The sequence below is a fragment of the Delphinus delphis genome, chromosome 3 (assembly GCF_949987515.2).
Source record: "Delphinus delphis chromosome 3, mDelDel1.2, whole genome shotgun sequence".
In the NCBI taxonomy this organism is placed as follows: domain Eukaryota; kingdom Metazoa; phylum Chordata; class Mammalia; order Artiodactyla; family Delphinidae; genus Delphinus; species Delphinus delphis.
Window position 1 is genome coordinate 41487026 of NC_082685.1, and position 21530 is coordinate 41508555.

The 21530-nt window shown below is 42.0% G+C and overlaps 1 protein-coding gene and 1 pseudogene across 1 annotated transcript in view; both read right to left on the reverse strand.

Moving 5' to 3' along the window:
- The window catches only part of SGCD (sarcoglycan delta), a 1599257-nt gene that overhangs the window by 354840 nt on the left and 1222887 nt on the right, over nucleotides 1–21530 (reverse strand). The gene's annotated exons all lie outside the window — the stretch shown is intronic.
- LOC132423107 (protein lin-28 homolog A pseudogene) lies at nucleotides 19848–20497 on the reverse strand (annotated as a pseudogene).

Genomic DNA, 21530 nt, shown 5'->3' on the forward strand with positions numbered 1-21530 from the left:
ATCTAGATAGACATTTCTCCAAAGAAGACATACAGATGGCCAAAAAGCACATGAAAATATGGTCAATATCACTAATCATTAGAGAAATGCAAATCAAAACTACAATGAGGTATCACCTTACACTGGTCAGAATGGCCATCATCAAAAAATCTGCAAACAGTAAGTACTGGAGAGGGTGTGGAGAAAAGGGCACCCTCCTACACTGTTGGTGGGAATGTAAACTGGTATAACTGCTATCGAGAACAGTACGGAGGTTCCTTAAAAAACTAAAAATAGAGCTACTATATGATCCTGTAATCCCACTCCTGGGCATATATGCAGAGAAAACCATGATTCCGAAGATACATGCACCCCAATGTTCATAGCAGCACTATTTACAATAGCCAGGACAGGGAAGCAACCTAAATGTCCATCAACAGAGGAATGGACAAAGAAGATGTGGTACATATATACAATGGAATATTACTCAGCCATAATAAAGAACAAGATAATGCCATTTAGAGCAACATGGATGGACCTAGATATTGTCATACTGAGGGAAGTAAGTCAGACAGAAGAACACATATCATATGATATTGCTTATACGTGGAATCTAAAAAAAATGGTACAAATGAGCTTATTTACAAAAGAGATATAGTCACAAATGTAGAGAACAAATTTATGGTTACCAGGGGGAAAAGTGGGGGGAGGGATAAATTGGGAGATTGGGATTGACATATACACACTACTATATATAAAATAGATAACTAATAAGGTCCTACTGTATAGCACAGGTAACTCTTCTCAACACTCTGTAACACCTATATGGGAAAAGAATCTAAAAGAGAGTGGATATATGTATATGTATAACTGATTCACTTTGCTGTACAGCAGAAACTAACAGCATTTTAAATCAACTACACTCCAATAAAATATTTTTTAAAAGAATACATAGAAGTATAAGTAAGCATGATTCTAGGTATTCTTTAAAAGAAATATTAATTCTTAAATTTCTAGCAAATATTTTAAACATTACAAAGTAAATAACTGTTTAGATAATGCTACTGTAATATGCTTGTCTAGGATTCCAATACACATCAATCAATAAAATGTTCTCACATTAAAAAAAAAAAAGTTCAATGATAAACTAAGCATAGGGCCCAAAGGCATGGAGATCACAGGGGCACAACACATCATCCTAAGGGGATGGAGAAACATTCCTTGGAGAATGTGAAAAGTTGGACAACAGGAGGGGCAGGTTGATTAAGGGAGCCTTCCAAGTTAGGCAGAGGAATTTCGTGTTCATACAGTTGGCAATCAGGAATTGATGACCATTTGAGGAGAGGAGTAACACAGTAAAGCGACACTTAAAAAGGATTAGTTGGGCAAGGCCAAGCCTGCAGAGGCCAATAGGAATTAGATGAGATTAAAGGGGGCCTGAATGACAGTGGTTGAAGTCAAAATGCAGGAGGAAGGCAAGAAAGACAGGGGGACCATTTAAAAGGAGATAAATTTCCTAGTGCTAGGAGAGACAAAATGCTGACTCAGAGTCAGCGCTACAAACCTTGGGTTCTGGAGGCACTTCGTTAGGGACCAAAAAAGGAGACTGGAGTCCTGATTCCAGGCTCACCTCCCCACTTCCCTACAGGAACAATTTCAACAGCAGGGATGTGATACACCTGACGATTCCGTCTCTCTCTTCTCTCCTGCCTGTCGCTCTCATCCTGGATAAAAATGGGCTCCAAGGGGAAATCTTAACTCAAGCCAAACATGACCTAGATTTACGGCCCTTCTCCTTTTCCACCCCTTACAAGCAACATGAAAGGAATTAACAGTGTTTCCCTATATCAACCCTAAAAATATTTGTCTTAGTATATAATAATCAATTTACATTGTAAAAATATTCCCCAAAACAAACATCTTCCAGTGTAAGTAAAAAAAAGAAAAAAAAAAAAATCTGTTTTTGTATGATGCAAACAGCAGAGGACCATCTGTTTGAATTGATCTCAGTCCTGCTTGAAATAATCTCCAGGCATGGCAATATAGGCATTGTTCTCTATATTTAGCAGAAAGGCAAGAAAATGAATTGAACATATTTGTAGTTGTAGGTTTCCTAAATAAGGGAAAAACATGCTCAGGGACTAGGGTAGGGTAAAAATAGAAATCTAAACTGGTAACTTCATGTCATTAAAAAAAAATCATTGTTTTTTTTCCTCCAGTACATGAATCATCCACTTGAGGTTTGCAAGTAGGGAAAAAAATACAATAAATCCTCTATTGGCCTTCCACTGAATATTAGGAAGTAGAATCCAATTATTTTTAAATACATACCGGTTTGCTGACTACATTAATATTCCACTTTCTCATCACTCTTGTTCAGTTGGTTCACAAAATCTACCCCCTCCTTTTTTTGTTTTGGTTTTGGTTTCTATTAATGTCATAAAATGATCTCTCTTTAAGAAGTCCAAAAACAAAAAGGCATCATGCATCCACCTGCACTCCCTCTTGGAATGTGTATGTTTCAGCCTTGTGGATTTCATACTGACAATCCCATGCAGGTGACAAAAGGGTTCTCATGTCAACGTTTACTGGAAACTTATTTTCAGTTTTATAACATCATAATAAATGAATAAAATGCACAAATCATTCATCAGGCACTGGTGTGCAGAGAATAGTTATATGTTCTTCATGAAATATTATGCAAACTCTGAAAGCACTCTTAACACAGGCAGGTTACTTCACCTCTCCAAGTCTCAGTTTCCTTATCCTTTATTTTGTGATAATAGCGTTTACTTCCTAGGCTTCTTTCAAGGTAGCTCTTAACCGTGTTTGGCACACAAGGAATGCTCCACGTTCTTCATTAGCAACCCTCTGTTAGAGAGTTATCCTCAATCCCATAGTGCCCACCCCTCCCAGCAATCCTGTTTCTCACCAGCCTCTTTGCTTTTCCTGGCATTGCCAACCAGGGGTCTCCTGCCATAGAGCAGTGCTTCCTGAGTCCCGTTTCTAATAAATCATTATTCTCCCAAGGTCACTGAGCAGAATCTACAATCTTAATCTTGGAGGCAGGTTTCTGGAGAATGACTGACCTTTAAGGAAGGCGCCCTCTGAGAGCACCTGACTCAAACCGTGAAATGCTGAATCAGTAACAATTTAAATCAGAAAAGAATTTAACCAAGTTACACAAACCTGTAATATAGCTCCTGTGACTGGGGTCATTAGGACCATTTTGGTGTCATTCGGGCCAAACTAATGACTATGAAGAGAAGGCATCTGAAAACAAGTAGACGGATTTGGCTTTTCTATTTCCATTTTAAAACCTATTTGGAATTTCTCTGCTATGTCATCCTAGGTTGACATTTTTTTCCGTATCAATCCATTCTAATTAGTCAAATAGTTTTTAACCTCCAAAGTCTATTAAAAATACCTTTGCACACTGACCAGAGTTTGCAGAGCAGAAAAGCTAATGTTAGAAACACAGAACCTGTTTTTTTAGATGACTATCAGATGTCTATAAGGGCTAACAGTGCAAACAGAGATGAGTGGCATGGATGGGGGTGGAAAGGACTGTGGGGAAACACAAGGCACATGCACCTCCTCTGAAGGCTTCCCATATTAACAACAAGCAACAAAAACAACAACAAATGACAACACCCTGAAGGCCCAATAACACACTTGGCTAGCCAGTTTGGTCAACTACCAGCACATAGTTCCTGATCTAACCCAAACTTTTCATTTCACAAACAGAAATTTAACCCAGAGGAATCTAAGTGGACCGTCTTAGGCCACATTAGATACAGATCAGCCAATGGGATCTCCTGACTCCTAATCCAAAGCCCCCAATTTCCTCTTCGATTTACTCCTGTGTCCTTAGGTGGCATAAGGAAATAAAATATCACAAACCCAAGTCTCTGTGGAGCATCACCTATGCTCACAACTCAGTTCTAAGGCCTTGGGGCAGGGTGGCCGGCTAAAGAAATCATCCATTTATAGCCTTTGTCATGAAGCAGGTAATATTCTGTTACCTCTTTGTTAAACCTAAACCCTCTCTCCTACCCACAGCCACCCACAAACACTTAAGACCTGGGCGCTAGAAGGAGTCCCAGGGGATAAGCTGGTCCACCCCGCTGCCTTAGGCAGATGAAGTGTTTCTGCCTTTTCAGAAATGATGCTCCCGAGGCCCCGAAAGAATGAGAAAATTTCTGTGGGCAAAAAAGAAGCCTGTCCTCTTGCTTTTTAGGAGAGAGGTTTTCCCTGGAAGAGACAATTCATATGGGAAAATAAAAAATAATAAATATAATTATGTACTAAAGTATATAGTACAGATTATTCATGTGGAAGCCACTGAAGAGAAATCCCAGTTTTGGGTCAGTAAAAGCTGGAATGAGTCTTAGTGCTTCCTGAGAAGCTCCTTATTAAAAAAAAAAAAAAAGAAAAAAAGAGTATTTAAAGTGCCAAAGAACTAAGAACAATTGTTTCCACATAAGGGTACACATTCCACAGCATTTCTGAAGGTCAAACTTCACTCAGATAAGCCACGCTATTTATCCCTGGCACAATGCTCACGCTGCGTCACCAAGCCCAAGTGGCACCACCAGAAACTATTTAGTTTAGAACAGCAACCACAGTAGAGTGGAACACACCAGACACTATTGCCGCAGTGGCTCCACCACGGCCGAGCCTGCCTCTAACTACCCTACCCGGTTATGGTTACGACCAGTCACCAGGGCTGCTGCACAGCAAATCCGGGGGGGGGGGGGGGGGGCGGCATCCATACTGTATGAGGAAGCCATGCAGAATGTCTACATGACCCTCCCTCATCAAAGATCTATGACTAAACGGTGTTCTGCGTATTCAGATATGCCATGAAGCTACATGATTGTTTCCATGTTACAGCTGGCAATTTAATTAGACTGAGGAGTCTTTTAAATTAATCTGAATAACCTTCATGCTTGTTTGTCAGTTTAGTGCTTTCTGTCTGTGGCTTTTGAATTACAATTTCTTCCCCGCCTGCCCCAGGTTTAGAAGAAATACACACTGAAGATGTTTTTTAACATTCTTAAGTTCACGTTTTGCTTACTGTCAAAGTGAAGACAGAAATGGTAGTTTTTAAAATTGTGCCTATGTAATACACAGAATTTTGCCCAAATTTACATCTTCCTGTCCCCTCCCTACACCCCCTATCTACTGCTTTTGGGTCTTTGTAGATGTACTCTGACATCTTGGATACAAGTTTTTAGATTATTTAAATATTACATCTTTTTTTACCTGCTTATAATTGCATCTTATAATTTTCAGAAAACATTTACAAATATTTCACCTGTAAATGGTTTTAACGCTTACCCATCAGTTATTTTATATCACAACTCTCTCATTTAGGGGTTCTTCATTTGTATTTAGTTTTAAGTTGGCTGGATCAAACAGAGAAGGTACAAAGTATGTTTTGTGAAGTTTGAACTTCAGAAAGACCTAGTCAGAAAGCATCTCAGTTTTCTTCTTATAAGGTAAACAACTCATCTGACTATACGTTCTTGGGATTCATGTTTACCTTCCGAAATGTCTAGATATTCCATTGTTTTCTGCTTTACCCTAAAAGAGAAGCCTTTGATCAGCACGATTTTTGTTCTTCTGTTAAGATTTTTCTGTTTTTACACTGGAAATATCTATTTTGCCTGGATGTATTTGGGTGGGGCTGTCTTTTATTTTATCTGGCTCTCAGTGAAACCTTTAAATATGTCCAGCTAAGAAAAACATTCCTCAGTTATGTCTTCGATATGTTAGTCTCAGTTCTCGTCTGCTCCTCGGGAATTTCTCCGGTTCTTGGAAAAAACTTCTGTAACCTATTCTCTATCCACTACGTAATAATCTTTATTTTATTTGACTTTGTCACTTTTCTTCCTTATTCATTCTGGGAAAACACTTCATTTTTATTCTTCACTTAGCTGGTTTACTTTCTCTCAGTATGAATTCTTTGCTGACTCTGCGGTGGGTTTTAATTTCACTATTGCCCTTTTACTGCCCTTACAGTGTTTTCTATGTCATTTTCCCTGATTCTACGACCTTTTTGTCTCTGCCTGACCTGTCCTTACACATTTCCACTCTTCTGCCACAGAGAAATCACAATGACCTTTCCGCCGTTTACCACCACCTGCCCCTCAGTTTTCTAAATCCTTCTGGTTTGTAAAGTACATCATTTGCAGCAGGGTGCTTTTCCTCACATCTTTAGGATGGTGTTCCTATTCTTTATCATGTAGTTTCTTCCAGAGGCTCCATATCGCCTGATTTCACACCAAGGGGAAAGACCTAACTGGGTGCGATGCTGCTCCCGGATATACACTCTGTCCCCATGGACACTGACTGAACGCCCTTCTCACATCCATAGCTTCAACTTTCCTTCAGGTGACGGGAAGGTTCTCATCTCTCACACTCTGAACAGAGGAAATTCATAAAGGACAACTTTTTCCAGTTTGCCTGGTTACTCACGAATCCTTGTTCTACATGGGAACTGCATCTCCCAAAACACAGGAGGCCTTGGCTCTTTCCTATTTCTGGAGGTTGTTTATGGGGATTGTAGCCTCTTACTAGTTTGTGTGTAGGTCTATGTATATATGTCTGTGTGTATATATATAGCTGTATGCATACATATATATGTAGGTATGTGTGTGTACACATGTATGTGTATGGATAAACGTGTATATGTATGTATGTCTATATACATGTGTATATCTGTGCACATGTGTATGCATTTGTGTCTCATGTACACATGCATGTGTAACTGTGTGTGTGTGTGTGTGTGTGTGTGTGTGTGTGTGTGTGTGTGTATTCCCTGTGGGGTTAAAGAACTGAGAGCAGACTGACTCAAAAACAGCAACCACAAAGAAAAGAAGAGGAAATGTTCATCTTTCCAGGTGCTGCTGATAGTGGATTTTGCATCCAGGGCACAAATACAGGTCCAAAATTAAAGCATCTCCTAAGAAACTTCTAATAAGGGGAGGAATTCTCTATTTCTGATGACTTAACATACAGTATCTTTAATTGTGTCCTTTAATACAGTTCCATAAACTTTAAAGGTTCATGAAAATTCCTCCAAGAGTTTGGTGAGAGAGATTGACTGTCACCCCTAGTTTGTTGATGGAATAATTCCTCATTTTTTTTTATCTTAGACATTTTAAGTTGATAGTTAAGAGAAGCTAAGGAAGACGCAGTTTTTTTTTTGTTTTTTTTTTGCGGTACGCGGGCCTCTCACTGTTGCGGCCTATCGCGTTGCGGAGCACAAGCTCCGGATCCGCAGGCCCAGTGGCCATGGCTCACGGGCCCAGCCGCTCCACGGCATGTGGAATCCTCCCAGACCGGGGCACGAACCCGTGTCCCCTGCATCGGCAGGCGGACTCTCAATCACTGCGCCACCAGGGAAGTCCCGAAGATGCACTTTTTAAACCACAAGTCCCTCTTCTACATTTCCCCCTTCCAGATGTTCACAACTCCAAAGATAAAAGCTACCTGAGATATAACTTGGTCCTGTGTACCTTTGAGACTCTCCATTTTATCAGCATGGACCAGGATGCCCAGAGGGGACGAGTAGTGTACCCAAGGTCCCAAAGCTTGTAACGAAGCCCAGACCATAACTCAAGTGTCCTGACTTTAATAATGATGAGACTCCACGTGGTTCTGGAAAGAAAGTGGTAATGATAGGTATTTAGGAAAAGCTACCAAGTACGTGTGTACTTGTGCTTTACCAATCCTTAGGGAGAAGGAATAGTGACCCTTGCTATTCTTGAAGCACTATCTTGTCACTAACAATAGCCACTTCCCATTTCTTATCCTCTGAAGTGAGCAAAACCCCGACAAAGGTAGGGAGGGTGTCTTCATACCCACAGGGGAAAACGACCTTCCTAGAGTCTGTGTACAAGACTAAAAAGGTATTGAACCTCTACAGATCCTCTGAAAGTCATGCACATTCTGGATTTCTCTTTTTTTTCAACTGCTTATGGCTAACTGCAGCCTAGAGACAGACCAAAGGTTTTCCAATTCATGCAACTGTCAGACATTTTCCCTTCCAACTCTAAGCCAGGCACAGCCCCCAAAGCCAATTTTGCAAAGTGCCACATTCTTTTGAAATATTCCATGGATTTCATTATGCATTTTTAAAAAAATGTAGCCCTGAAGCTAATAATAAGATAGTCACTGAACACATGTTCCTTTTGAATTGGTTCTATAATACTGGTTGTTAATGAACCTTGGAGAAATACAGCAAGGAATAGCACTTTTCAGATTCGAAATTCACATACACTGACCATCTTGAAGCAAAAGTCACTCTAAAGTCAAGAGGCTCCCCGGGCTTCTGCTGTTATCATCGCAGAAAAATGCAGTAAATTCAGCTCTGTGAGATGCACCTGTGATTACCTTCCAACCATCCCCATCACTTCACTTGGGATGACCCTCATTTTTATTCTGCTTTCATACCTCTCTGCACAGGCCTTGGGTACTAGGCATGGGACTTGTGACTCATGTCCAAGCGAACGATAATAATCATGCCTTCTGGCCACAGTTACTGGTCCAGAGATGGGCATGTGACACCATTCAGGCCAGTGAGACAGATGGCAAGTTTTGCTGGGTGTTCCTGGGAAAGAAGCTTCTGGGTCTTCTGAAAGAGCTCCAAAATCAATAACCACTCTGTTACAGAAAATGAAGAAGGAAGAGAGGAAAAGGGAGAATTTCACCATCCTCAATGTATATGCAATACTTTTTAAGGAAATAATGAGGGAACTAATAAGAAAGTTTAATTTCCAGTCAAGTGAGAAGGTTATGTTTTTAGGGAATAATTCTTTAAGATTAAAAATGGCTTTCTAAAGACTTCTGCAAAGGGAATAGCTTCTGCAGCAAGAGAATCAGCCTCAGTGTATGGTAAAGTCATCATTCTTCTCAGGAAGAGAAATCCTGGAAATATCAGGAGATTTAAAACATAATAGCTACTCTTTTTGACATGTCGCTGATCAATGTAATTTGAACTGTCATTCAAATAGACTAAAAAAGCCTAGGTAACTTTATGAGAACTAGTGGCCTTAGGAGAATGTTATCAAAATCATTTTTCTAACTTTTCTTTTGGGCTTCCATCAAAACAAAAGCACTGCTATTCTAGTGCACTTTTTTCATTGCATTTTCAAAATATGAAACATGAGTTGCCGAGGTAATCACTGACTTCCATGATAAAAGTCATAAATCAAAGGAGAGAGTAATACTTTTAGAATTATGCAAGTTGATTTAGCATTACCAGGGATGCCTAGAAACATAGATAACCTGAAAGCTGACGTTTAGAGGTCAGCAGAGAAAAGATTACTGTCTGCATGGAAAAGCTATTTATGCAATTAACTGAAATTAATTATGCTTGTATAAATTTCATAAACTATTTATAGATATGGATTTTTGGCTAATTAAGCTTTAATTTAGTTGAGAAAACTAAACCATATAAGCTTTTACGAGAAATCCCTGGTCATCCACTGGAAGGAAAGAGGTAAAATCATAGTTTTTAGGAAACATCTGGAGAAATAAACCATTTAGGAAAGCTGCAAAGACAGAAATTATACTCAATTATCCAAGATGTGAAGCCATAGTTTGAGGTTAGGCTGTCCTTCATTTTCTCAAGAGTACCCCTTAATTAAATGCAAATAATCAGAAATGACAATTAATAGACTGTTAGCATTCCCTGATTAGATAGTGGAGCCCATTTACAATACTTTAAGGTTGCTGTGGACTCTGCAATAAACCAAATGGAATGTATATTCATAAATTGCTCTCCAACGTGTTCCTTCTTGAAGAGTTTTGTATGATGGTGCCATCTCAGAGGCCGGCCAGTGACGTTAGCAGCCATCAGGCCATCACCAATGTTTCCAGGGCATTTGGACAATCAATCTTCCGGACAGACAGTGGGTACTGCCTCTGAATAGACCAGCCAAAGGCACAGGGCTTCCAAAAGGGCGAGACTTTTGAACCACCTTGAGTAAGCATCAAATCATACAAATCAGGAACAAGCTATTAAAGGTCAAATGGCCTCTCGTAGATGACATGGGGCAGAGCAGGGGCCCAAGTGCAAGTGTGTTGTTCCTTCATTGCCTCTCTCAAGGGTGCACCTTCCTACAGTGAATACTGAAGAGTGACTCCGTCTTCCTACCTCCATAGGGGACTGCCTACTCCATGCCTTCTCCCCATCAGGGCCTTTGAACTTGCCTCTCCCAATGCCTGGAATCTCCCTCAGCTCTTCATGGCTGTCACAATCCATTCTTCAGGCTTTTACTAAACTTCACCTCTCCAGAGATGCATATGCTGATCTGGCTCTGAAGCAAGCCATGGCCAATTACGAAGTATCACATCTCTCTCTTTATTTCCTTCAAAGGACATATCAGAATACATAATTATGTTGTTTATTTCGTAGTTTGCTTCTTAATAGGCTGTCTCATCCTCTGACATGGTTATCGTTTCCTGTGTTTCACACAGTTCTGTTTCAAGTTGAATCAGCAATAGTGTATAGAAAAAAATATTGGAGTGACTGTAATTCTTGTAGCAATGATGATTTTTCAGCCACACCCACATTAAATATGCTTTTAAGACTCCATTAGTCATTTCTTTGAAAGTGAGCTTATGACTCTGTGCTGAATTTTAGCAAATGAATCCTCTTCTCCTCTTTGTAAGGTGACTCTCCAAGTGTTCAAGTTGACAATAATAATAGTAAGCATTTGTGGGTGTCTACCACGCTCTACTTTCTGGTTAGTGCCAATCTTTAACACAACTTCCGAATCCCATTACTACAAACAAGTAAAGCAAAGCTCAAAGGAGTTAAGCTCCTTTTCCAATAGCACTTGGCTCACCAGTAGCAGAGCTGAGGTTTGAACCCAGGTCTGTCTTCTCTGAAGCCTGTAAACCACACCTCTGCTTTCTCTAACATCACTTTTTTTTTACACATCAGGATCCTTCCAAAGCATCAGTTGGCAGCATGGCTTCAGAACAACTCTGGACAATGAGAGTGTGATGGGAAATGAGCCAAGAAGCTGGGCAGTCTAGACTGGGAGGATTTGCTCCCATGTAATTAAGTCTGCTGATGTGAGGCATCTGAACCTCTCTAAGCTCAGTAAGTGATTCGTGCAATGTGAGAGAAGAGAATCAGTAAGGTCCATTAGAAAACACAAAGAGAAGACAATTTCTCAATATACTGTGTAGGAGGCATACCACCAGCTGGGAGTAAGAAGTATTTATCCTAATGTTTGGATACTTAGAAGGTTCTAGAAATCAGTGGAGAGATACTACAGACCATCAGCTTTCTTCACGTGCCCTTGCTATTGACTCTTTGAACCATCCCAATAATGCCACAAGCATGGGGACTGGAGGCTCTGAGGAACAGTGACGCCTCAGCCTGCAGAGTATCATGGGAGGGTGTATGGCACAGTTGTTAGGAGTTCTAGGTTCAGTTTTCCTTCGCATCCCAGCTCTGTCATTTACTGAAACCGTAGGAAAAGTGACTTGACCACTCTTTTAAGCCTTAGTTCACTCATCTGGGAAAGGGAGATAACTACAGGAACCATCTTCTAGGTGTGTTATAGGGATGAAATCATATGCCCACTGTTAGTTGCTCAGTACCATGCCTGGCACAGGATAAGCTCTCAATACAAGTCATCCTACTAATGACAATAATCTATTTGCAAATCCTGCAGTTAATGTACCTACGAGCAGCCAAATTCTGTCTGCGCCAATAAAAAAAGCAGAAGACTTATTCTAAACAACCTCCCTTTTTCTAATGCAGAAAGTGCTTGTAATTAAGTGTGAGGAATTACAGTCTGTATTTATCCTTACAGATGAGGTCCCTAATTCAACCACAATGTAGTCAAATGGTCTTTAAAGGAAGCAACTATCATGATACACCCTTACTTCTTTTCTATTTATGATTTTTCTTCTCTTTTCCTTTTAGCTCATTATTTTTACTTTTTTGAATCTCACAAGTATTACATAAGTATATTCTCCTTGAAAAAGGTCAATAGAAAATGGTAAAGCAAGGGAAAGTTGCCTTCTGCTGGCCTCTCCCATCTGTCCTCCCATCCCACCTCCCCCCACCCCCCCCAACTCCTCTCCCAAAGGAAGCTACTATCATCAGATGTTCTAGGAATCCACATCCAACATTACTGGATTGCCACCATCTCTTTTTCTGTTGTTCAGTTTCACTTTTAGCAGTTATACAATCATCTTGTCTTGGAAGCCCCCTCTTTGACTATGCCAAATCACCCCTCTGTACGTTCATACAGCATCCACTCAGCATAGTGGCATTTTTACATTTATTTGTTTGATCACGTGATCAAGTTTCCCCACCAGACGCCAAACTCTCGGAGGAGGGACCGCATTTACTTTTGTTCTCTGCTGTACCTCCAGTACCCAGTACAGTGGCTGGCCCACAGGAAGAAATCAACACACGTTTGTTGAGTAAATGACTGTTACTCATTCATTAGGCTGTCACAGATAGTAACTAGACTAACAAGAGATTTGCAGAGTTGAAGATTTCAAACGGAAACCAGTCACTTAACTGGGACCAGAAAATCATTTTCCAAAAACAACCGCAAAAGTCAGAAGCCCAAGGCTCTCCACCAGTGAATGAACAAGACACAAATCATCTCTGCTCTCGTGGAACCCTCCTTGCCAACAACGGCAGTGCAGGTTTCAATTAAGAATATATAAAATTGCTTATGTGAGCCATAAGCCATTCACTTCTAAAATAGCAACCAATTATGTATGGCATGAAATTGGTTTAACCCAATGAGTGACCCAAATGATCATTTCCCTCTATTTTTGGATTTTAGGAAGAGTACTTTTTTTTAAATCTTGGAGTTAAGAGAATTGTTAGAGAGAGAAAACATGCTTGCTTAACATGGCCGATTACAGTCAGTGTATTAATGGTCAAAACTCCCTGCCGTTGGGCAACCCAAATATGACGGCTAGCTAAGGGACGAAAATGTGCCGAGTCTTTTACCACACATCCACAGGCCCTGGCTCAACGACTTCCTTGAGTCCGCAAAAGGTATTTGCTGCTGAGCTCTACTGCTCACTGTTCATTCTTATTTTTTCTAAAATGGGGGGTTGATTGTAGTACTTATTAGGCATGAGACCTTAAACCGATCGCTGATCCCCAGCTGCCCCTTCAGTCAAAAGTGTAAAATTAAATTACCCCTGCCATATCTTTCCCATGGGGATGCTTGCAGAGAATCACAAAATGCAGTAGATGTGAACCAACTTTCTAAGGTGGCAAGAACGTTTACCAACCTAAGGGATGTTATGTGGATAGAATGAAGTTCTTTTTTCTTTTATCGTGTCTCTCGGTAAGTTGTAGGCACCTAAAAATGCTTGTTGGAATTAAGTGATGATGATGCCCACATGGTGATGATAATGATTTTATGGATTTTTTAACTGTTAGATTTTGTGGCGGGAACCACACGTCAGGGCTCCATCACAGTGTCTGCTCACATTAGTGTCTTAGTAAGTGGCTATTAAATGACTCAGTGCTCTACACTGTATTGTTTTCCACTGAAAAAGGCTTAAGCTGAGCCCAAGTTCCACTCACTAACTCCTCCTGTAACAATAAACACAGAGCATCTACTATTAGCAAATCAATTGTTAGGAGATGTTGAGACGTTTTCCACTGAATAAAGCTGGCCGATAATTAAAGGCTGACTAATACGCGTACTTTTATGTATACTACAAGTATTCCAGTTAGGAGGTTTCTCTATTAAATATAGAAAGGCTATGATCCTACTAAGGATTGTTTTCCCTATTCTTTAAATCCTTATTTATCAAAGCAACTCCTTATTTAGTTAGATGATTTCACATGTGGCTTAGGAAAGGCAGAAAAGTAATTCAAAAGGCAACCAAACCATGATTCTTATAACACAGGTGCTGGTTCTGTAGTTAGTGTGACTCCTTAAAGTATTCAAGAAGCTAAAACTGCTTGTAGTCGTCAAAGACTGAACCAGTACTGAAGTAGCTTTAAAATGTCCACTCCTTGTTATTCCTAGCTACACAATGACCAGCAGTGCCACTGAAAATTCTGCAAGTAAATACATTACTGGTTATGACACATTTTTATTTTTTGACAGTAAACATTTCTGAATAAAGTTAAAAACATAAATTTTCGAGTTTGACATATTTGTACACGTGCGTGTATATGTACACGTAATATGTCCTTGTATACGTAGTATGTATGCAGACATAAAAACTACATACTAACCCTATTACTTACTAGCTGAAGAAGTTGGGGAGGTTAATCAAGCTCTGGGCTTTAGTTTCCTCATAGCTAAATGGGAGATAACAGCACCCTGCCTCACAGGGTCACTGCGAGGAAAGAAGAGAACTCAGGTGGGCACTCAGCACTGCGCTCAGTACGTGTGGTGTGTGCATGGTCCGTAGCAGTTGGTGGTGGTGGTGGTGTGGCACATAGTACAGATCTTCCTCAACTTACAATAGGGTCACATTCCGAAAACCTCACCATCTGTTGAAAATATCTTAAGTCGAAAATGCATTTAATACACCTAAGCTACCAAACATCACAGCTAAGCCTCGCCAAACTTAAATGTGCTCAGGACACTTACACTAGCCTACAGTGGGGCACACTCATCTAACACAAAACCTGTTTTATAACAGAGTATGGAATATCTCATGTAATTTAGTGGATGCTGCACTAAAAGTGACAAACAGAATGGGTGCAAGTCTATACAGGGTGTTCGCCCTTGTGATGGCATGGTTGACTGGGGGCTGTAAGCTGCAGGTCAGTGTTACCAGACAGGACCGTACCACACATCTCTAGCCTAGGAAAGGCTCAGAATTAAAAACTAGATCTACTGCATTCACGTCACTCTTGCAACATCATAAACTTGAAAAATCGTAATTCGAACCATCCTAAGTTGGGGACCATCTGTACTTTCCAACGATGGCCAGAACCCTATCTCTGCATTCGTTTCCAGAAGGCTACCGTACAAATTACCACAAACTGATCGCTTAAAACAAAAGAAATTCATTCTCTCACATTTCTGGATGCCAGAAGTCTGAAACCAAGGTGTCAGCTGGGCTCCACTCCCTCTGGAGGCTCTAGAGGGGAATTCCTTCTTTGCCTTTTCCATCTTCCAGAGGCTGTGGGCATTCCTCATGGCCACATCGCTCCAACCTCTGCCTCTGTGGTCATATTGCCTCCTCCTCTTCTGTCTATGTCAAATATTTCTCTGCCTGACTCTTATAAAGACACCTGTCATTGGATTTAGGGTCTGCCTAAATAATCCAGGATGATATCCTCATCTCAAGATCCTTAACCTAGTAAAGGTGAAAGAAGGTAACGTTCACAGGTTCCAGGGATTAAGCTGAAGACTTATCTTTTGGGGGCCACCATTCAACCCACAACAATCTCCCATCCTACAAGCTCCTCTAGAACCTTGCAACTCCCCCATGTAGAGGGGATTCTGTGTGCCTTCCCCCTGAATCTAGACAGGATTTTGTGTCTGCCTTCACTAACAGAGTGATGTAGGAGTGATGCTACCTGACTTCTAAGTCTAGGTCATAACAGCATTAGGCACTTCTACCTCGTTTAAGTGGAACATGCATCCTGGAACCCAGATACCATGAGAACAGGAAGCCCACATTAGCCCACAAGGAGAAGCCACGTGTAGGTGTTCTGGCCTACAGAGGTCACAGTTCACAGACAGCGTCAACTGCCCACACATAAGTAAGGAAGACTCTAGATGATTCTAGCCCCTGCTGTTGAGTCAACCCCAGCCTTGGAGTCTCCCTAGCTCAGGTGCCAGACATCATGGGGGCAGAGGGAAGCCATTTCCACTGAGCTCTGCCCCAACTGAAGAGTCCTGAGCAAAATAAATTATTACTGTTATATTTAGCTGCTAAGTTTTGGGGTGGTTTGCTGCACAGCAATAGATAATGAGACTAATTACTCATTAAATAATTGAATGGGTTAAGATGAGAAAGTAAAAAAACAGCACATGAGATACACTTCCTGGTATTTAGCATCTTGGATTTTTGTCTAAATATAGTGTGGGCACACATAAATACACACACACTTTTAGAGGAAAAAGCGACTCAGTCTCTCATTCTGAGTCCAAGAGTATAGGAGGATCCCTTAATTAGAAACTATATAAGCTGTAGAGGACCATTTGTAGAGCATCATTTGGTCAAACTGCATATTTTACAGGTTTGAAGAATAAGGCTCAGAAGCGGTCCCTGATCCTTCCTGCTCCATACAGCCCTTCACCCATCAAAGGTCCACCTTGCTCCTCACTGGGAAGATGAAAAATCTATCACAGCCTCACTACCTACCGGAGGAGAAATACTGAAAAGAGGAGAGGAGGAAGAGAACGGGTATGAGGAAAAGGAACAAAGCTGCTAGAAATGTAGTTATTTGCGGCCATCTGTTCATCAGATTATGAGAACCTTTCTGTTAAATTGAGGGTTTTTTGGGGCCTTGAGGTTTTTAAGGTGGTTTTTCCCACCTCAAGCCTATGGCTTCAGGTCTTAAAAACTGTCCAGGGCATGGAAAGAAAAGGCACAAATTGTTGTAGAGGGGGAAATGAAAAACTTCTCTGTCCATGTTGGCGTTTCATGCTCTCCAAGACCTATCTAAGAGGTAGGCTTGCGGATTCGAGACCTGTTTTGTAACAAAGACCTTTCTGCAATGGTGGACATGTTTTCTATCTGCTCTGATGATGATGGTGGCTACTAACCCCATGTAGCTATTGACTGTGTGCGACACGGCTCGTGTGACTCAGGAACTGAATTTTTCATGTGACTTAATTTTAATACCATATTAGACAATCAGTTCTAGACAAAGTATTTACAAAGCCACTCTAAACTTAGAAATTCTAACTAGTGACACAGGCAACCCAACTGACTTGAAACTTCATATTCATGACTGTGTCTCTTTCTACAGTCTGAATAAGGTCATGTCTGCTGTGGAAGGACTGATCCTTAAGTTCACAGTGGTAATATGCCTCTTAGGATTCAGAACTTCTCTCCTATTATTGCTTAATGCCTCAGTAAGAGTGCAGAAATCCCCAAGATGTGGTCACAACTTCCGATTTCTGAGAGCCATTCAGAGTTCACAGCTGCATGACCCAAAATACCTAAAAATTCCACGTGTGAGCAGCTAAGTGTGATGGGAAAAGACAGAAATACTTTCAGGGAGATTTTCTGACATAATTTTTCTCAATTCTAGAATCACAAAAAAAAAATGATTTTTTTTTTTCAGTACCAATAAGTGATCATTCATTGTATTTTCCCAAGGAAAAGAAGGGGAAGGGAAAAGGGTCAGCATGTGTGTTACAAAATGATAGCAAATGGGAAAGGAAGTATCTGGCACAGCAAAATCAACCATCAAATAAACACTGCCCAGATGGGGTCGCCAAAGCCCAAGGGGGCTCAGCCTCCTGCAGTAATGAGGGGAAGGGATGAGGGAAAGGTACATGCTTTTCTACCCTCCCTCCTTCCCCATAAATTCAAGATTTCACACAAAGCTTTGGTTTCTAGCAGTAAACATGGAATTACATTCGTCCATCTCCTATTAAACAATCTTGTGGCCACTTCAACTTAAGTTTCTTGCACCTGCATATAAGTTCCTGAGTGACTTGCCTAAACATTCATCTTTCCTTTCGTGGTCTCCCAACCCCACTTTCTACATGGAAGGCCCCTTCATTGCTCCTCTCTACCCTAGGATTAGAGATTAAAGTAGGTTTTAATCCATCCAAAGACAGCAGTCTGTTTGGCAGGATCACATCATGGCTCAGGAGACTGGGAATAAGGGATGGAGAGTTCTTAGCTTCTTCAGGATTTTTGCACAAGTCATTTAACCACAGACACCCCACAAATTAAACGTACAGGTATATGGACTATTTTGGGGGGGCACAAAGGGGGAAAGGAGAGGGGGTAGGAATCCAGTTTTTAGGACAGAAGATCTTGTTTGAAATGGGAAACAGGGGAAGGGGAACACAAAAGAAAGTGTGGTTCAAGACCTCCCACTTCAAGAAGGGGGGCCCCCAAGCTTATGTTTCAGATCTTTTTGGCTGGTATAGACCCTTTGTCAAAGATGCTTTGGCTGTTTTTCTCAATATAAAAAGAAGTTTGTAAACAATAAAATCCCAAAAGAACATGCAGAAGACCAACTCATTATATTTACGCAAACTAGGCCACCTAGCAACCACCAAATCAGCTACCTGTGAAGTCCTATGAAGCCCAGACAAATACAATAACTAGAGGGGGGCAGCAATTGGGGGAGACAAGAACCCAGGATCAGACACACATCACCCAATGCATTCTATTGCATTTGCCCCATTACAACACAGTGAGGTAGGTTTGCAGTGATCTCACAGCACGTAAACGACACCCGCTTTTCTCCTTTAGCTACCATGACACTAATCACTGCTGCAGCAGGGCAGGGTACTGGCTCTGGGAACCACCAAGAAGCCATCACTGATGGTCTCTCTGGAAGCTGATGTTCTCTCAGAATTGTTAAAGATTAAGGATCTTATCCTTGTTTCATACATCCATCTCTGGGCAGCTCAAGATGGGTACAGAGGAATCATTCTTAAAACCTGTCCTTATCAGCTCACAGTTTTTACAAAAACATACACAATACACCCTGTTGTGTGTGTTAGGCCTAGCCCAATCCAGTGAAGGATGGACCTGGTATGTAAAGTGAGTCCTGTGCCCTGGGATTAGAGGTCCGGAACAGGAATCCTTTATCACACATACAGATGACCTCGGCCTAATCTTGGCTTCCCCTCTCTGCACCTTTCACCTGGCCCAGCCTCTCCTAACCTCTCTGTACCACCTTTTCCTGTTCAGGCCAATTTCCAATCTTTCAGTAGAAGGAGACCAAGTCATGAGGCAACCCAGTTAAAACCTAGTCTCCCATGAAACACTGAAGGTGGAGGGGTTTCAAGAGGACACTATGGCAGAAAAGCCAGCTCTAGTTGGCAAAAATGAGGAGTTCAATAGGCTATACGCTCCAAATAGTTGTTCTCTCTGGTGATACAGCAACAGAAAGTATTCTTGCTGTGCAGACCTGGAGCTGCTGCCGACTTATCCCTGAGACTGCTCATGTACCTGAGAACACAGTGCAGGAATGAGGGCCTTAGATTAAAATACACAAAAATACAAAACCAGAATATTTATATTATGAAAAAAAAAGTTAAAATGCACAAGATACGTCATTCGCACACAGCTAGTGCAGTTGGCATCCTGGAGAAAGTGGGACCCAAGGTACAGTCATCCAAGGGAGCAAATAAATAAAATTGCATTGGCCCAGAATGGGGTGGGAGTGGGCTTAGAAGCAGCAGGTCTGCAGCTGTTCCTCAATCCCCCTTTTGCCTGTCATCACAACCCATTGCTTGGGACAGTTCTCAGCACTCTGTCCCAGGAGGGGGTTATGAGGAGACAGGATGCGGAAAACCCTGCCTTACCCCTGAGATATTTCCTCCTACAGAAGGTAGTGGCTTGTGGGTTGGGTCCATCAATCTGGTCTCATGCTTAATCTTTTCACTCTGGCATGGGAAATATTATTCCATATACTTCTTGAAGAGTAAAACAACTTCCCTATCCAGGCCACTTTCAAAAGCTGGAGATTCTGGGGGTGGAGACTCAGATAAAGCATGCAGGAAGGGTTACCCCCAAAGCCCTCAGGTGCATTTGGATAGAGCATGATTGGAGTTTCTTTGCCTCACCCCTTCCCTCCACCAAGAGGGAAGAGGGGGTGATGCTGTAGACCCCGGCATGAGATATACGGCAGTGCCAGCTGCCCCCTACCCACCCTGTCTCCCCTTTCTCCACTCTGCCGATCAATGCCTGTTCCTCAAAACTTCCTGATCACACACGGATAGCCCCCACCCACTGTGGCTCAATTCTGGGCCTCGGGAAGCATGGCAGGGCTGTGGATCTCTTCTCCCTCCTGCCGAAAGCAGGCTGGCTTTCCCTGGGAGCTGGGAGCTTGCTGGGCCTTCAACGGACGCGAGGCTACCATACGGTTGATGCTCTGGCAGAAGTGCCCCTTCTTGGGCTGGGGTGGCCATTTGCATTCCTTGGCATGATGGCCTAGACCTCCGCAGTTGCAGCAGCTATCTCCCTTTGATCTGCGTTTCTGCGTGTTCTTCCCTTTGGGCCGCCTCTCGCTCCCAATGCAGGACACCCCACCAGGGCCGGTGACTCGGATAGATTCCACCTTTGGCAGACTTAAAGGTGAACTCCACGGCCTCACCCTCCTTCAGGCTCCGGAAGCCCTCCATGTTCAGCTTACTCTGGTGCACAAAGACATCCACTGGAGGCTCGAGTGCGACCCCCGTGCAGGCAGTCATGGACAGGAAGCCGAATCCCATGCGCACGTTGAAGCACTTGCAGATGCCGGCTCTGCTCAGCAGCTGTGGCTCCTCGTCCGCCCGGGCCGCGTTCTCCTGCGCCTCCTCCGGCCACCTGCAAACTGCTGGTCTGACACAGAGCTCATGGTAGTCGGCTGAGTCCGCGCGGCCCCGGGCCCCTGGTCGGTGGGCTGCTGGCCCCAGAGAAGTCCGGAGGCAAAGGGCAAAAAATGAATTTTGAGTGTATGAAAAGGATAGCAAGTGGGAAAGGTCATGAATGTTATCCAAATAGGCTAACGTTGCATAGTGTTATTTATAATTAGCACTCAAGTTTCCCAGTGTGACCTCTCAAGAGTGTCTACAATTTGCATCCTGTTGAACTCGACTAGGGTCAGCACCCCACTCTCCTCCTTCCCCACCCTGTCCTTTCTCCCCAGAGGCTGGGCTCTCAACAACGGAAGCACAGTGTCTGAGGCATCCCATCAGAGTTTAACACCCATGCTTCCAGGCTACAGTCACCACTCAAAAGGGTTTCTCCATCCTTTAAGACTCAACCCAAGGAGTCTTCCAAGGCCTTTTAGCTTTAGCTAATTTCTTCTTTCACACTCCCTTAAAAGATTTGTCATTTGGGGGGACGTAGTATTTTTTCTACCTAGTAAATTATGATCTATTAAAGTAGAGGATTTTCTTTATTATAATCTTTAATGACCAGACAAACCAGTGTACTGCATAGTGTGCTTAATACCAATTGAACTGCAGCAAATGTGCCCAATAAATTGTACAAATTTGTAACAAGCTTGGTTCATAGCATTTTGCAGCAACTATAAGGACCAAAATCATCCTTGAGGATCTGCATTCTTGCAAAAGGTATAAAACACAGTAAGCTTCAAACGAAACAGGACATGACAGAGCTGTATCCCAGGACTATTCATGGAACAGAGTGGATTTCTGTCCTTTGTTTTTCTGCATTACAATGTTCATGCCGGCTTAAAAAATAACATTTCTGGCCATTTTTCAGTTTGATGAATTTGAGCTAATGGATGAAAAAGTGACTGTCAGAGACAGAGCACTGAGAGATGGAAAGCACAGTGTTCTCAATATGAAAAGCCTTTCCAAGTGACGCTGGCATCCGAGCTGAAGCAAACGCTACTCACACACACAACATATTCATTAACAGTG